The following is a 12,526-nucleotide window of genomic DNA, read 5'->3' on the forward strand; positions in this document are numbered from 1 at the left end:
AGAAGAGTCAACCATAAGCACCACACAGCTCCTCTGTCCCCGTCAGGCAACAGAGTTAGACTTTTTCACCCATGTAGCAATCCATCATTGGCAATGGGCTGTCACGGGAGGGACAGAGGAGACAAGTTCCCAGTGTAGATGGTTCTTAGCTGCTGAGAACAACAATCAGAAGAAGCCTTTAGGAGCTAATACTCATAGAAGCTGAGAGACATGGGTCGGGGTATATTGGCCCAGTGAATTGCACCTCAGAGTATCTGCTCCAAGGGTCTCCTGCTTTCCTCCATCCCACAGCACAAACTGATGCTAGGTATCTCTTGTTTCTTTCAGAACAGTTGCTCCAGTCCAGAAAGCAGGGTAAGAACATGCACAGTAGGTGAGGTCAAAACTGAATCTAGATCAGATCATTATTCTACAAGACTACTTCAAGCTGTTTGTGTCCTAACAAGGCATCTGTAATCTTATGTGGGATGAAAACAGCCACACATATATTGAAAATATATACTATTTAGTGAATGCTACCATATCATGAGAGAAAACCAATTAGTTAATAAAAAGAAAATAAAATCCAGGGAAATAATGGGAATACATTGACTGTCTTAATGTACTACATTGAAAGTCAGGTTTTGTTTTTTGTTTTTTGTTTTTTGTTTTTAATTTTTTTTCACAGAAAAATTGTAACACTACCAAATACTGAATGTTTTCCTCAGTGACTCTCCCCTTGTACTTGCAATGCCTTTAATTCACTCTCTCAACTACTCCAAAGGCTCGATACACTCCTGCCCAGACATCTCCCATGTAAGCCCACCTCTGTCTTCTACAAAGCACCTTATGTTCTAACCATTTCTGCTTCCCTCACTTTCTTTCAAAATAATTGCCCTATAAGTCTTTTAAGCTGGATCCAAATGTAACTATAGTTTCCTTTGAATGACTCAGATTGAAAATTTACCCTGGGTCTCAACAGCTGCTTTTTTTTTTTTTTTTTTTTTTTTTTTTTTTGTAAAGGTATGTGAGGAGATACTTTAAGTCAGAGACCTGTCCAACAGCCCCAACACCACAATGCTTACTTGTTGGGCCTACCTTTGAATTTTTTTTCCCTAATATTACGGGCCTTATTTCAGAGTTTTAATCTTGTAAGAAAAACACATTCACATCCTGATATCACATTCCTGACGCTAAGAAACAGAGAGTGTTTTTTAAGAATCACTATGAAATTACATTTAGCACTGGTTTCCAAATAACAATATAAGAATTTCTATGTGCAAATCAAGTAGAGGCTTTAAAAGTAAACTTTCTCTTATCTTCATGATAGGAGGTAGTGTTGTAACTCAGAGCAAGATATCTGCCAAAGTTAGGCTTGGGATACTCCCACGGAAACTGAGAGATAGGAGCACTTTTTTCCTTGATTACATTTCAAAGAGATGGCTCCCAGGTCCTTGAGAGAGACAGGTCTGGGTTCTAAAACTGGCAAGAAGCTTTTTTTTTTTTTTTTTTTTTTTTTTTTTAAGATTTCCATCTCAAAGAGGCAATGAAAGGATCCACAATTCCAAGTTTTCTGAAGTGTATGCTCTAAGAAAAGGCAGTTCAGGGGCTTAGAGGCAAGGAGAAGCCTCTCTAATATTTAGTCAAGCTGAGGGGAACATTTAATCTATCTTGGTTGGAATTCTCACTTTCTTCATATTTCTGCTCAAATGTCACTTCGCCTCTCTCACTTTCCCTGGTTGCTCTCTACAAAATAACCCTTCCCCAGCTCCCAGCATTCTCTTGTCCCTGTTGCCCTGCCACGTTTTCTCCCTGGGAAGTATCACCACCCCAAACATTACGTATTCACTTTGTGTCAGCTGTCTATTGCCACAGAATACAGGGTAGCCAATAGAAAACCTCAGAAGCATATAATAAAGGGGAGAGAGCCATTATTTATTAGCCTCCTTACTAATTGCTGGTAATAAAGTGATAAATAAGATAGATACTGTCTGTGTCTTCAAAGAACTTACCTGTTTATTTGTGTGAAGAATGTTTTCTGAAGCCCTTTTATATGTTAAAAACATAAACATATCTTAAAAACATCCTTTTTGACTTGTTTCCACACCCCAAAGAGAACTTGAATGAAGACACAGTTGGTGGATAAATTGTTACTTTCCCTCCCTTGTCCTTTGAAATGACCATTTAGATTTTGATACTTTGTTGATAATTAGCCTGGATATTTGTAAATCCTCCCCCCACCCCCCATTTCAGCCTCTCCTTTATCTCAGGAAAATTTCTTTAAGCTTATTTTTCCTTCTGTTACAATTGATCGTTTTGTTTTGTTGTTTTCTTTTTTTCCTGTATCCAAGAATAATTAACATACAGTGTTATATTAGTTTCAGGTGTGTAATAAAATGATTCAACAATTCTATACATTTCTCAGTCCTCATCAAGATAATGCACTTTTTAAAAAATTAATTAATTAATTAATTTATTTATTTATTTATTTTGAAAGAGAGAGAGAGCAAGCATGCACACATACATGCAGGAATGGGAGGAGCAGAGAGAGAGAGAGAATCCCAAGCAGACTCCACGCTCAGCATGGACTCCACGCTCAGACTCGGGCTTCATCTTACAGCCATGAGATCATGACCTGAGCTGAAATCAAGAGCTGGATGCTTAACCAACTGAGCCACCCAGGCGCCCTTCACGTCTTCTTTATCCATTCATCTGTGGATGGACACTTAGGCTGTTTCCAAATTTTGGCTATTGTAAATGCTGCAATAAACGAAAAAGTGCTGTATCTTCTTGCATTGGTATTTTTATTTTCTTTGGGTAAATACCTAGGAGTGGAATTACTGACTCATATGGCAATTCTATTTCTAGAAAACTATGGAACACTTCATGAATGTGCATGTTATCCTTGTGCAGGGGCCATGCTAATGTCCTCTGTATTGTTCCAATTTTAGTATATATGCTGCTGAATGGAGCACTGTTGTTTTCTTTCTCTTTTTCAATTGTTTACTCCTCAAACTGGTTGAGCTGCATCACTTCCCTTGGGTAGAGGTCACATGTTCTCTTAGCTTTCATCTTTAGTCTCCCTTTTTGCCACACTCTGGGAGGATTTTGCTTACCATCACTGATTTAATTCTCAATAGTAGTAATTCTCCTTATTACTGCATCCATTTTTTTTTAATCTGTCAGTCCATTACAAGAGTTTATTTTGTCCTTTGCACTACTTTTTTACAATTTTGGATTATCTTATTTTCAGTGTAAACTGTCCTTCCCCACCCCCTGCCAAAGCATTGTATAATAACATCCTGATTAAACTTTGTACTAGCAGGTTTTCTTTTCATTATTTTTATAAAATAAATTCCATAAAAAATTCAGCAGATGTTCATAGCTTCTGCTAATAGTAGTGGTATTACTATTTTCTATTGGTTAATTACATTTTGGATTAACCAAATGTTTTATCATTTTCATTATCATTATCATTATCTTTTCATTATCATTATCATTATCAGCTTTATCATTATCAAAGAGAATTTTTTTAAACTCTAATTTACTCTTTGGTTGCTCATTAGACTTTTATGATTACAGATTGTTTTGTCATTGCCCAACTATCAGTGACTTCTCGTTTCATAGTAATAGAGTTGAATCCAAATCCCCTCCAAAGAAATCTACACTATGGCTACACCCCTATTTACAAATTTGCTGCCTTCTCCTACTCTGCATGGAACCTCCGGGCTAACTATAGAGCCATTAACTGTCACCTAAGGTCATACCAAAAAGTTATCCCCCTGCTAGTTTTTACAGATTTTTTTTTATCCAGACCTGAAATGTACCACCTGTCTCTACCTCCCAACTTTTAAAATCCACAAGCATGTATCTCAAAGATATATCCTTCAAACGGCTTTTTCTGATTCTTCCACTTGAGTATCTTTGTGCTTCTCTTATGAGACTTCTAATCTTGCGTCATATATTATGGTTGTCTGTGACATCTATTAGCATTACTATGATTGTAAGATTTTCTTATGGAGAAGGTTACTTTTAGACCCTATACATCATCAGGGAAAGAAAAGAACAGTAGAATATACAACATGCTGATTTTTTAATACATATTTGTGGCATGTAATGGAACGTTTTTTTTTGGTCTTCAAAATATTTCAGTAACTGTGCAAGGCTTACTAAGTAAAGATAAATCCTTAACGTAGTATTAACTGATCTCCCCCTCTTGTTTCCAGAGTTCAACCATGATTTACCTTTTTTTTTTTTAATTTGCCCATTACTCATACTCCAGACAAATTATGAGAAACTTGTTGATTCTAGAACAGCAGGCGTTCATAGCTGCTGCTAGGAGTAGGGGTATTAACACATTTTCCCATTTTCATGTATTTACTCATGTGTTCTTGTCTTAGAACATCTTTACAGTGGACAAAATAAGTCCATTATTTAGTGACGAGATTAAATCCCCTTTTCTTCACTTATGGTTTCATTATTTACCTCCTTCTTGAGTAATTCTCCCTTTTCAACTTCCTCTGGTTTTTCATTCACAATATATATCACGTTTGGGTTTGTATTACTATCAATATATATCACGTTTGGGTTTGTATTACTATCAATTCAGTCTGTTGTTTAATTTCGACTCTCATATAAGCATTACAAGTAACAGAACTGAGTTTTTTCACTTTTGTAGCCCTCTCAGAATACAATTCATGGTTTTACATATATGAAAGATACCGAATAACTATATTTTGAGTTTATTTTGAGTATAGAAGAAATATATGAATAAATGGCAAAACAATGCTATTCCAAAAAAAAAATTCTGTATGTGAAAATTAATTGAAATACGGGTGCCTAGGTGGCTCAGTCATTTTAGTGTCCGATTTTGACTGAGGTGATGATCTTGCGGTTCATGAGTTTGAGCCGCGTTGGGCTCTGTTGACAGTGCAGAGCCAGGACCCTGCTTCCGATTCTGTGTCTCCCTGTCTCTGTCCCTATCCCGTTCGTGCTCGCTCTCTCTCTCTCTGTCTCAAAAATAAACAAAAAAATAAAAAAATTGAAATATAATAATTGAAATAATTACCTACAATTTAAAATAGTCTAATGGATATAATATGATTTGCATAAAAGATGATATTTCTATCTACCCACATACTCCTCTTTTGTCCTTTCGAAGAGTTTGTAGCATGTTGCTCCTGGTTAAATTTTGTTTTATAACTGCAAAGCTCTACATCAATGTATATGAAAAGCTCTAGTTCTTGTACTAGCTATAATCAATAGATTCTTCTGTTGTCAGTGCAAGATTTTAATGCTACCAGTTTCTCGTGGCATGGGTACGGAGTAATAGTTAAGGACATACATGCCTTTTATTAATCATCCACAGGATGAATCTTGCTAGATTAAAACACTATTCTTTTTTTCCATTACTAGTCTACACTATTTTTAACCTTTTTATCTTTTAGTACCCAAACAATTGAAAGACAAAAACTTTCTTTTTTCCATGAAAGAACATAAGTTCTAATTATAGCCAAACAAGTGTGGTCTTCAAAAGGATAAATTTTTCCTTATTCCAGTCATCAAAAACACCATAAAACTCTACAGGGGATTTGGATTATATGTATGTGTGTGTGTGCGTGTGTATAACACATATATATGTGTTTGTGAATATATATTTATATATAAATTGTGAATATATATATTCATATATATCATGGCATCTGACCATGGCGAAGACAGAGTCATAATTCCCAATGATTTAATTTGTCTATTTTGATGTTGCTGATTAACCATACAAACTGCTATTTGAAGTACACTGGTTGTGCATTTTATATTTTTGTCATTGCTATTGATCCCCAAAGTAAACTCTTCCTATATAATAGTCCTATTCATCTTTGCATTTTCAGAACATGAGTAATATGTAGTTTATAGTGTTGGAGACAGTTTTATGGGGAGTTTTATAATATATGTGAAAATCTTCACATATGCTATAGGTCATCCAGAGGAATTCTATCAAGAAACCTACATCATAAAGGCACCAACAGATGATAAGTCAAAGGAAGAAAAAATTGGGCTCAAACCCACTCAATGTTTGCAGCAAATCTTCCCACTTTTGAGTACATTTATTCTCACCAATAGAGAAACCTCAAGAGTAGTAAATAAGGAGTGACTGACTTCAGAAAACAGTAGAATACTACAATTAATTATTCTCCAATATATTAGAGTTCACTTTTTTGGAATTTGTAAGAGTATTTTTGTAAAGAAAAATTCAGATTTATGTAAATTTGCCAAGTCAAGCTTCCATTACAATATATTTAACATTCCATGGAAAACAAAATCCTGAAAAGTTAAAAGGTAGAAAACCTTTTGTTGTTAACAAAAAAAGTGTGAATAATTAATGAGAGGAAAAGAATAAATTGGAGAGAAGGTAATGATCACTGCAAACAGGAGGATTTGCTCATGAGTCACACAGGGCAGAGGGCATCTGAGCTGGCTACTGAGGTCCTTCTAAAACAAACAATAATTAAAAACAAAAAAACTGTTTGAGACTTGAAAAATAAATTATATTCTCCAGAACACACACACTTGTAGTTTAACAACCAAAATAATGTAAAATATAAAAGGACTACAAAAAATAACATCACATAAGCATTACTTCCATTTTTAAGCACATTAGTATATTTGAAAACCAATTTTAATTTTGTTCCTACTTTGAGACAATTTCTGAATATACAAAGGGTGACCATAAAGTTAATGAATATGTGAATGTAACTTTACTTGGAATCAACTGATTTCAGAAACAAAATTATAAAAATAATTTTAATATTTTCTAGCAGAAATATCCTTAATTTGTAATAGAGGTTTATTTGACACACTTAATTTGGAGAGATGCTTCCAGTTGTTAGTACTTTGGGCCCTGAAGTTTGAAAAACAGCTTGACTGTTGGCTTTTTAATGCAGGAATATATCTAAACTTAATTGTTCTTTCAACAAAGTGCAAAATCTTTTTCTCACCACCGGAGAGCATCTATCATACAAGAGCCACAGAACAGCCAAGTAGACAGAATGATTCAACTACTTTACATCAACCATCCGTCATTGACCACTCCAGGCTGGTACATGCGTTCATGAATGCAATTTTGGGGACACAACTGGAGGATATGCATAGCCCTAATGGACTGGTCACCAAGTTTTCTCTAACTGAACTGCTGTCTAACGTCACACGGGCCAACAAGAGACTAACAGCAAACTGCACACTCAGATTCTCAAAGAGCTCAAATGCCATTTGGTAATGAGTTAATTGTATTGGATCCTTTCCACACTGAAGGGGCAGTGATTCATTTTGACTGATATTAATGCATTCTAGGTATGGATTTGACTTTCCTTCCCCCATTTCTGACAATACAATCATCTGAGATCTTACGGAGTACTTCATCTACTGACAAGGCATGTTGCATAGCACAACTATAGAGCAAGGAAACTTTGTACATACATGAGTATGGGATCTACTTTTACCACATGCCATATCTTTAAGAAGCTGACAGTCTGAGAGAGCAATAAAAGAGCCTTTGAAGTCACTGCTGTGGTGCCAGCTTGGAGATGATTCTTTGAGAGGATCTGTTGCCATCACCAATGGCAACTTTATGGTGCTGTGTCCCCAAAAGGTAGAATACAAGGTAACTGAGGGATTAAAGTGGAAGAGGTCCTGCTCACCATTACTCCTTGTGATGCACTGTCGGCTGCGGGGAGGGGATGGTGGTGGTGCCTCTTGTCCTTGCATTCTGAACTGAGAAGATTTAAAGATTCCGTTTCCAAGAGGGAAATCTCTCCATCGGTGGACAGAACAAGAATTAAACTTTACACGATGGCTGCCACCCAATTAATCAAACTCTGTGCCAAAGGACCAGCAGGCAAGGAAAGGAGACATCACCCTGGCAGATGACTGACTGATCATCAGGAGGAAGTGCAGCTGCTGCCACCCAGCAAGGCAGGGAGGAATATCCTTGGCATCAAGGCAGTGGTGTGCCAGTGGAGGTTCTACAACCTGTTCATCAGAGCCTGCTCTACACCTCTCTTCCCAATTCCTGTTTAGTTACACAACATTGCTAGCTTGAAACCAGCCGTGGTTGGAATATTTCACTACAGCAATCGGAAAATGCTGTAAAGCAGGGCTTTCATTTTCTTTCTTTCCAGAGAGTTAGTTGTTAAACATCTGCCAGGACATCATTCATCCAGGTGAGCTCCGGAGTCATCTCCTGGTACTCCCTTAACAATTTTTAGATTTTTTTTTTAACGTGTAATTTTAAGAAAGAGACAGAGCGTGAGTAGGGGAGGGGCAGAGAGAGAGGGAGACACAGAATCTGAAGCAGGTTCCGGGCTCTGAGCAGTCAGGAGAGCCAGACGAGGGCTCAATCCCACAAACCACGAGATCATGACCTGAGCCAAAGTCAGACGCCTAACTGACTGAGCCACCCAGGTGCCCCAACTCCCTTAATTAATTTTAATTGAAATTGCTTAGTACAACAGTCACAGCATGAGAAGTGGTTGGTGATCAAGCACCACAAAAATGAGTGTCCAGCTACTCCACCAGATAAGCCACTTAGATGCCTCTGCTTATCTAGATTAGATCCAGGGGAATTTGGACTTGATACTAGAGGAAAAAGATAATAATTATCTTAAAACCAGTTACAGCAGACAGGACAGTAGTTTTCCCCACTGACTTTAGTTTTAAGTTTTTCCAGAAAAAGAGACTGACCAAAATGCCTGAAGATGCCTTCTCAAATGTATTGAATTTATTATACTATATAAGTGGATTCAGGAGGTACAAAATGTAGGTTGGAGTGAATATTGTCATGTTCCACCTAAATTACCCTCCAGGACTGAGGCACTCATGTCCCAGCTACTGGGATTATTGGCTACTGAAGGCATACAACTGAGTCCATCTATGAGAATTATTCTTGAGCTAAGATATGCCTTCTCTCCAGGGCCATCTCACATTCAGAGACTATCATCTGATTCCAATAGTTTCACTGAATTTTACCATCAAAGTCATCCTTTTGCCTTAAACGAACAAAAAAAAAACCCAATTATTTTTGGTTAAATGTTCAACCATGTCTATAAGGATAGAGTATGTGACTAAACGGAGCTTCTGGATGAGATTGTAAGGCTCTGGTGAATATGTGTGTGTATGTGTGTGTGTGTGTGTGTGTGTGTGTGTGTGTGCATGCGTGAGCGTGATCCCATGTGTGCAACTCAACTGCTTTTTAATAAACAGTTAAATTCATTTAAAAAATCAGTCTTGTATTTGCTTTCCTTTAATACGTTACCTGATAGTGATAGCGTAGGAGAGAAGGTGTCTCTTCCTCATTTATCTTTAATTATTGAAGCTTACTGATAGTCATAATACTAACATAATTAGTGCAAACACAGTATTAGCTTGGACACTTTGCCACACTTGATTTCTTCCTTGAAAATGCTAACTGAAATATGAAGCCCAGCAGCAAACAAGTCATAAACTGGGTTAAATCATTACCCTCACAACTGTTGTCATCCACATCTGTGGAAAACAAAGAAGCCACGGCCAAGAAAGAAGCTCTTTTGAGGATAAGAAAGGGAGATCAGTTGGCTGCATTATTTCTTATACTATAATTACTGTGAAGATCTTGCAGTTAAGAAATTAATTTAATTGTCTGTATGTAGAAGGTTGGGAGATGGGATATGCTGTCTGTCTTACTTTTATCTCCTAAATGACTCAGAATCAAGATCTATATACTCTCCCTGCTGGATTTTCCAACTTAGTCCCAGATGTCCTACCAAAAGTTGCTCAAAAAGAAACTGCTATATATCTATCATAATAATAATCACATAAAGGCACTGTACAATATAATCCCATAGAGAATAAAAATTTATTATGAAATGAAGCTTATTTTTAAATCAAATCCTTTACTTACCTTGCCAAACATTCTGCTCAGATTGTCATACAAAAACTCATTTTTTGGTTTCACTGTTCATTGGTTTAATCAAAATACTTATTAATATTTAGAGAATGATCATTATGAAACTGGATACTGTTTAACCAAGGACAAACAAACATGTACTAAAGATGGAAAAGAAAAAAAAAGAACAACTCCTGTGTTCTTTAAAACTGCTCTTTAGTTGATGTCATGGGGAATTCTCCCATAATTCCTAGCATTGTATCTGTTTATATTAGTATTGACTTTACATTTTCTAAATAGTATAAATTAACTGACTATATAGCCATCCCTGTTGGTTGTAAAGGACCCAGGAATGAAGAGACATTATGTTTCCTTATTTACAGTTAGGGGGAAAAAATTACATGTAAAATAAGATACAGGGTAAAACACCATTAATGCATATCATTTACTGCATGGTTATTACTTTGTCCTACTTTTTGTCATGTACATTTTGTATACCATATCAACTTAATCCGAAGAACTAACAATAATTTATATTTAGAATAAAAAGGGCTCATGGAAGGTAAGTAAACTTGGGGGTGCCTGGGTGACTCCGTTGTTTGAGTGACTGACTCCTGACTTTAGCTCAGGTCATGATCTCATGGTTGTGGGATTGAGCCCTGGATTGGGCTCTGTGCTGGTCATGGAGCCTGCTTAAGATTCTCTCCTTCCCTCTCCCTCTTTTCTTCCCCTGAGCACATGCACACATACATTCTCTCTCTCTTTCAAAGAAGAGGAAGGAGAGGGAGAAGGAGAAGGAGAAGGAGAAGGAGAAGGAGAAGAAAATGTAAATTTTCCCATCACAAAGTCAAATTTTGAATCAGATTCTACTGCTTTATGACCATGTTTGAATTTATTTCATCATCTTACTTATTAATTAACAAGAATATATATATTTCTGTAACACAGTATAATACATAAGAAACATAAGGGGGATGAACTGAACACCTGCATTGTTTTTAGCATACTCTGTATATTCTCTCTTAGTTATTTAAAAGAATAAGAATCAAGTTTCATTATGAATAGGAATCACTATTTAAATTTTTAAAAATATTCATTGAGGACTTACCAATTCCAAGACATTTGGATCTTGGTAAATGAAATACTTATTATTAGTTGGGTGGTGAAATACAAATGAAGTCAAATATAGATATTTATATTAAAATATATATATAAGTGCAAAAATAAAAAACTTGGTATTTTAAAGACTCCATTAAAATCATATATTAATAATATAGCTATTCATAAAGTGAGAGTATCATAGGGGTATTGAGGCATTGGCAACTAGGGAAGAATTCACTAGAAGCATTGCTCATATAACCTTTGATAAGTGAGAAAAAGCTTGCCATCTAAACAAGCAGGAAGAGAGAACACCAGTATAGAAATAGGAATGATGGTTTTGTAAGAAGGAATTCAGTTGGCTCAATTCACTAAAAAAGCTCCTTGTAGTGGGAGCATAATGAGTAAAGGGTAGATTGATACACTAAGACAACAAATTGTTTCCCTAAGGTAACCTGTGATTTCTACTAAGAAGTGCATTCAAATTGATTCCAACTTTCAACCCGAATAAATGGTAACATGGTGACATTTTAGGCTAGTAGTTCTCATATATCAAAAGTGAAATCTTCCCTCATCTCTACTACACATTTAAGAATTCAGGTTTTGTTTCCAGCAGGTAAGAATCTAGTAACTATTTCTCTACTCTCACTCTCCTGCTATGTCACATTCACTTATCAGCTGCATGTGCATGGGCATCTTATCTCCCTGAAGTTCCGTTTCTTCTTTGATAAAAAGGTCACAATAATACTTATTCTTTTCTTGTGAATTGTAAAGATCTTTGTGTTTAAAATTCTTTCAAAATCACCAAGATGAATCACTTACTCTTCAGTCATTGCATCAGTGTTAACTTAGATCAGACCATCGCCAAAAAGTGGAGAGAGCACAGAGCCTCAGGAGGATATTACACTGGGGGAAAGAGAAATGGAGCAAATAGGAGGTAGGAAGAGAGAGTTCATAGTCATGGATATGGAACCATTGAGAAGGAATGCTCAGAGCACACCAGGCACAGGATTGCTGACTGAAAAGGAGATTGAAAGAAGTTCTGTTGTCCTAATCACATCTTTGGGGCAAGAGATGGAAGATGTATCATGGGAGGCCTCAAAGGACCCCTCCAGCATCTTTGGTGTTTAATATCTTTAAATTTAACATTTGTTGCTTCTTTTATCTTGATAATCTGACCTCATCTAATATTCACAAAACATTCAGAGGTAACATCTTCTGGAAGCCTGTTTTAAAATTCCCAAATTGTGTTGTGTTCCACTCCTCTAGACTGTTATATCATCTTGACTCCATCATATTTCTAACCATAATATATTAAAATCATCAACAAATTTGTCAGTTATTTTCACAAAAAGGACTATGCATGTTCTTCTCTGGCCTCTCTAAGTCCAGGAGGGTGCCTGGCTACCTGGCTCATAGTAGGTTGTTTTTAACATAAATGGAACTGAAATTAATTCCTCTAATCTTTTTTGTATATTTACAGGCTCAGCCTTTTGTCTTCAAGCTTCCAAATGCTATGGTCTTATTATTCAA

General features: G+C 36.3%; 1 non-coding gene across 1 annotated transcript; it reads right to left on the reverse strand.

Annotated features, from left to right (window-relative positions):
- Positions 1 to 2,847: 2,847 nt before the first annotated feature.
- LOC123576221 lies at positions 2,848 to 2,954 on the reverse strand. The gene has a single exon (XR_006701242.1). It is a non-coding gene; the product is annotated as a U6 spliceosomal RNA (small nuclear RNA).
- Between the last annotated feature and the right edge of the window lie 9,572 nt (positions 2,955 to 12,526).

This window comes from Leopardus geoffroyi, chromosome C2 (assembly GCF_018350155.1).
Source record: "Leopardus geoffroyi isolate Oge1 chromosome C2, O.geoffroyi_Oge1_pat1.0, whole genome shotgun sequence".
NCBI lineage: Eukaryota > Metazoa > Chordata > Mammalia > Carnivora > Felidae > Leopardus > Leopardus geoffroyi.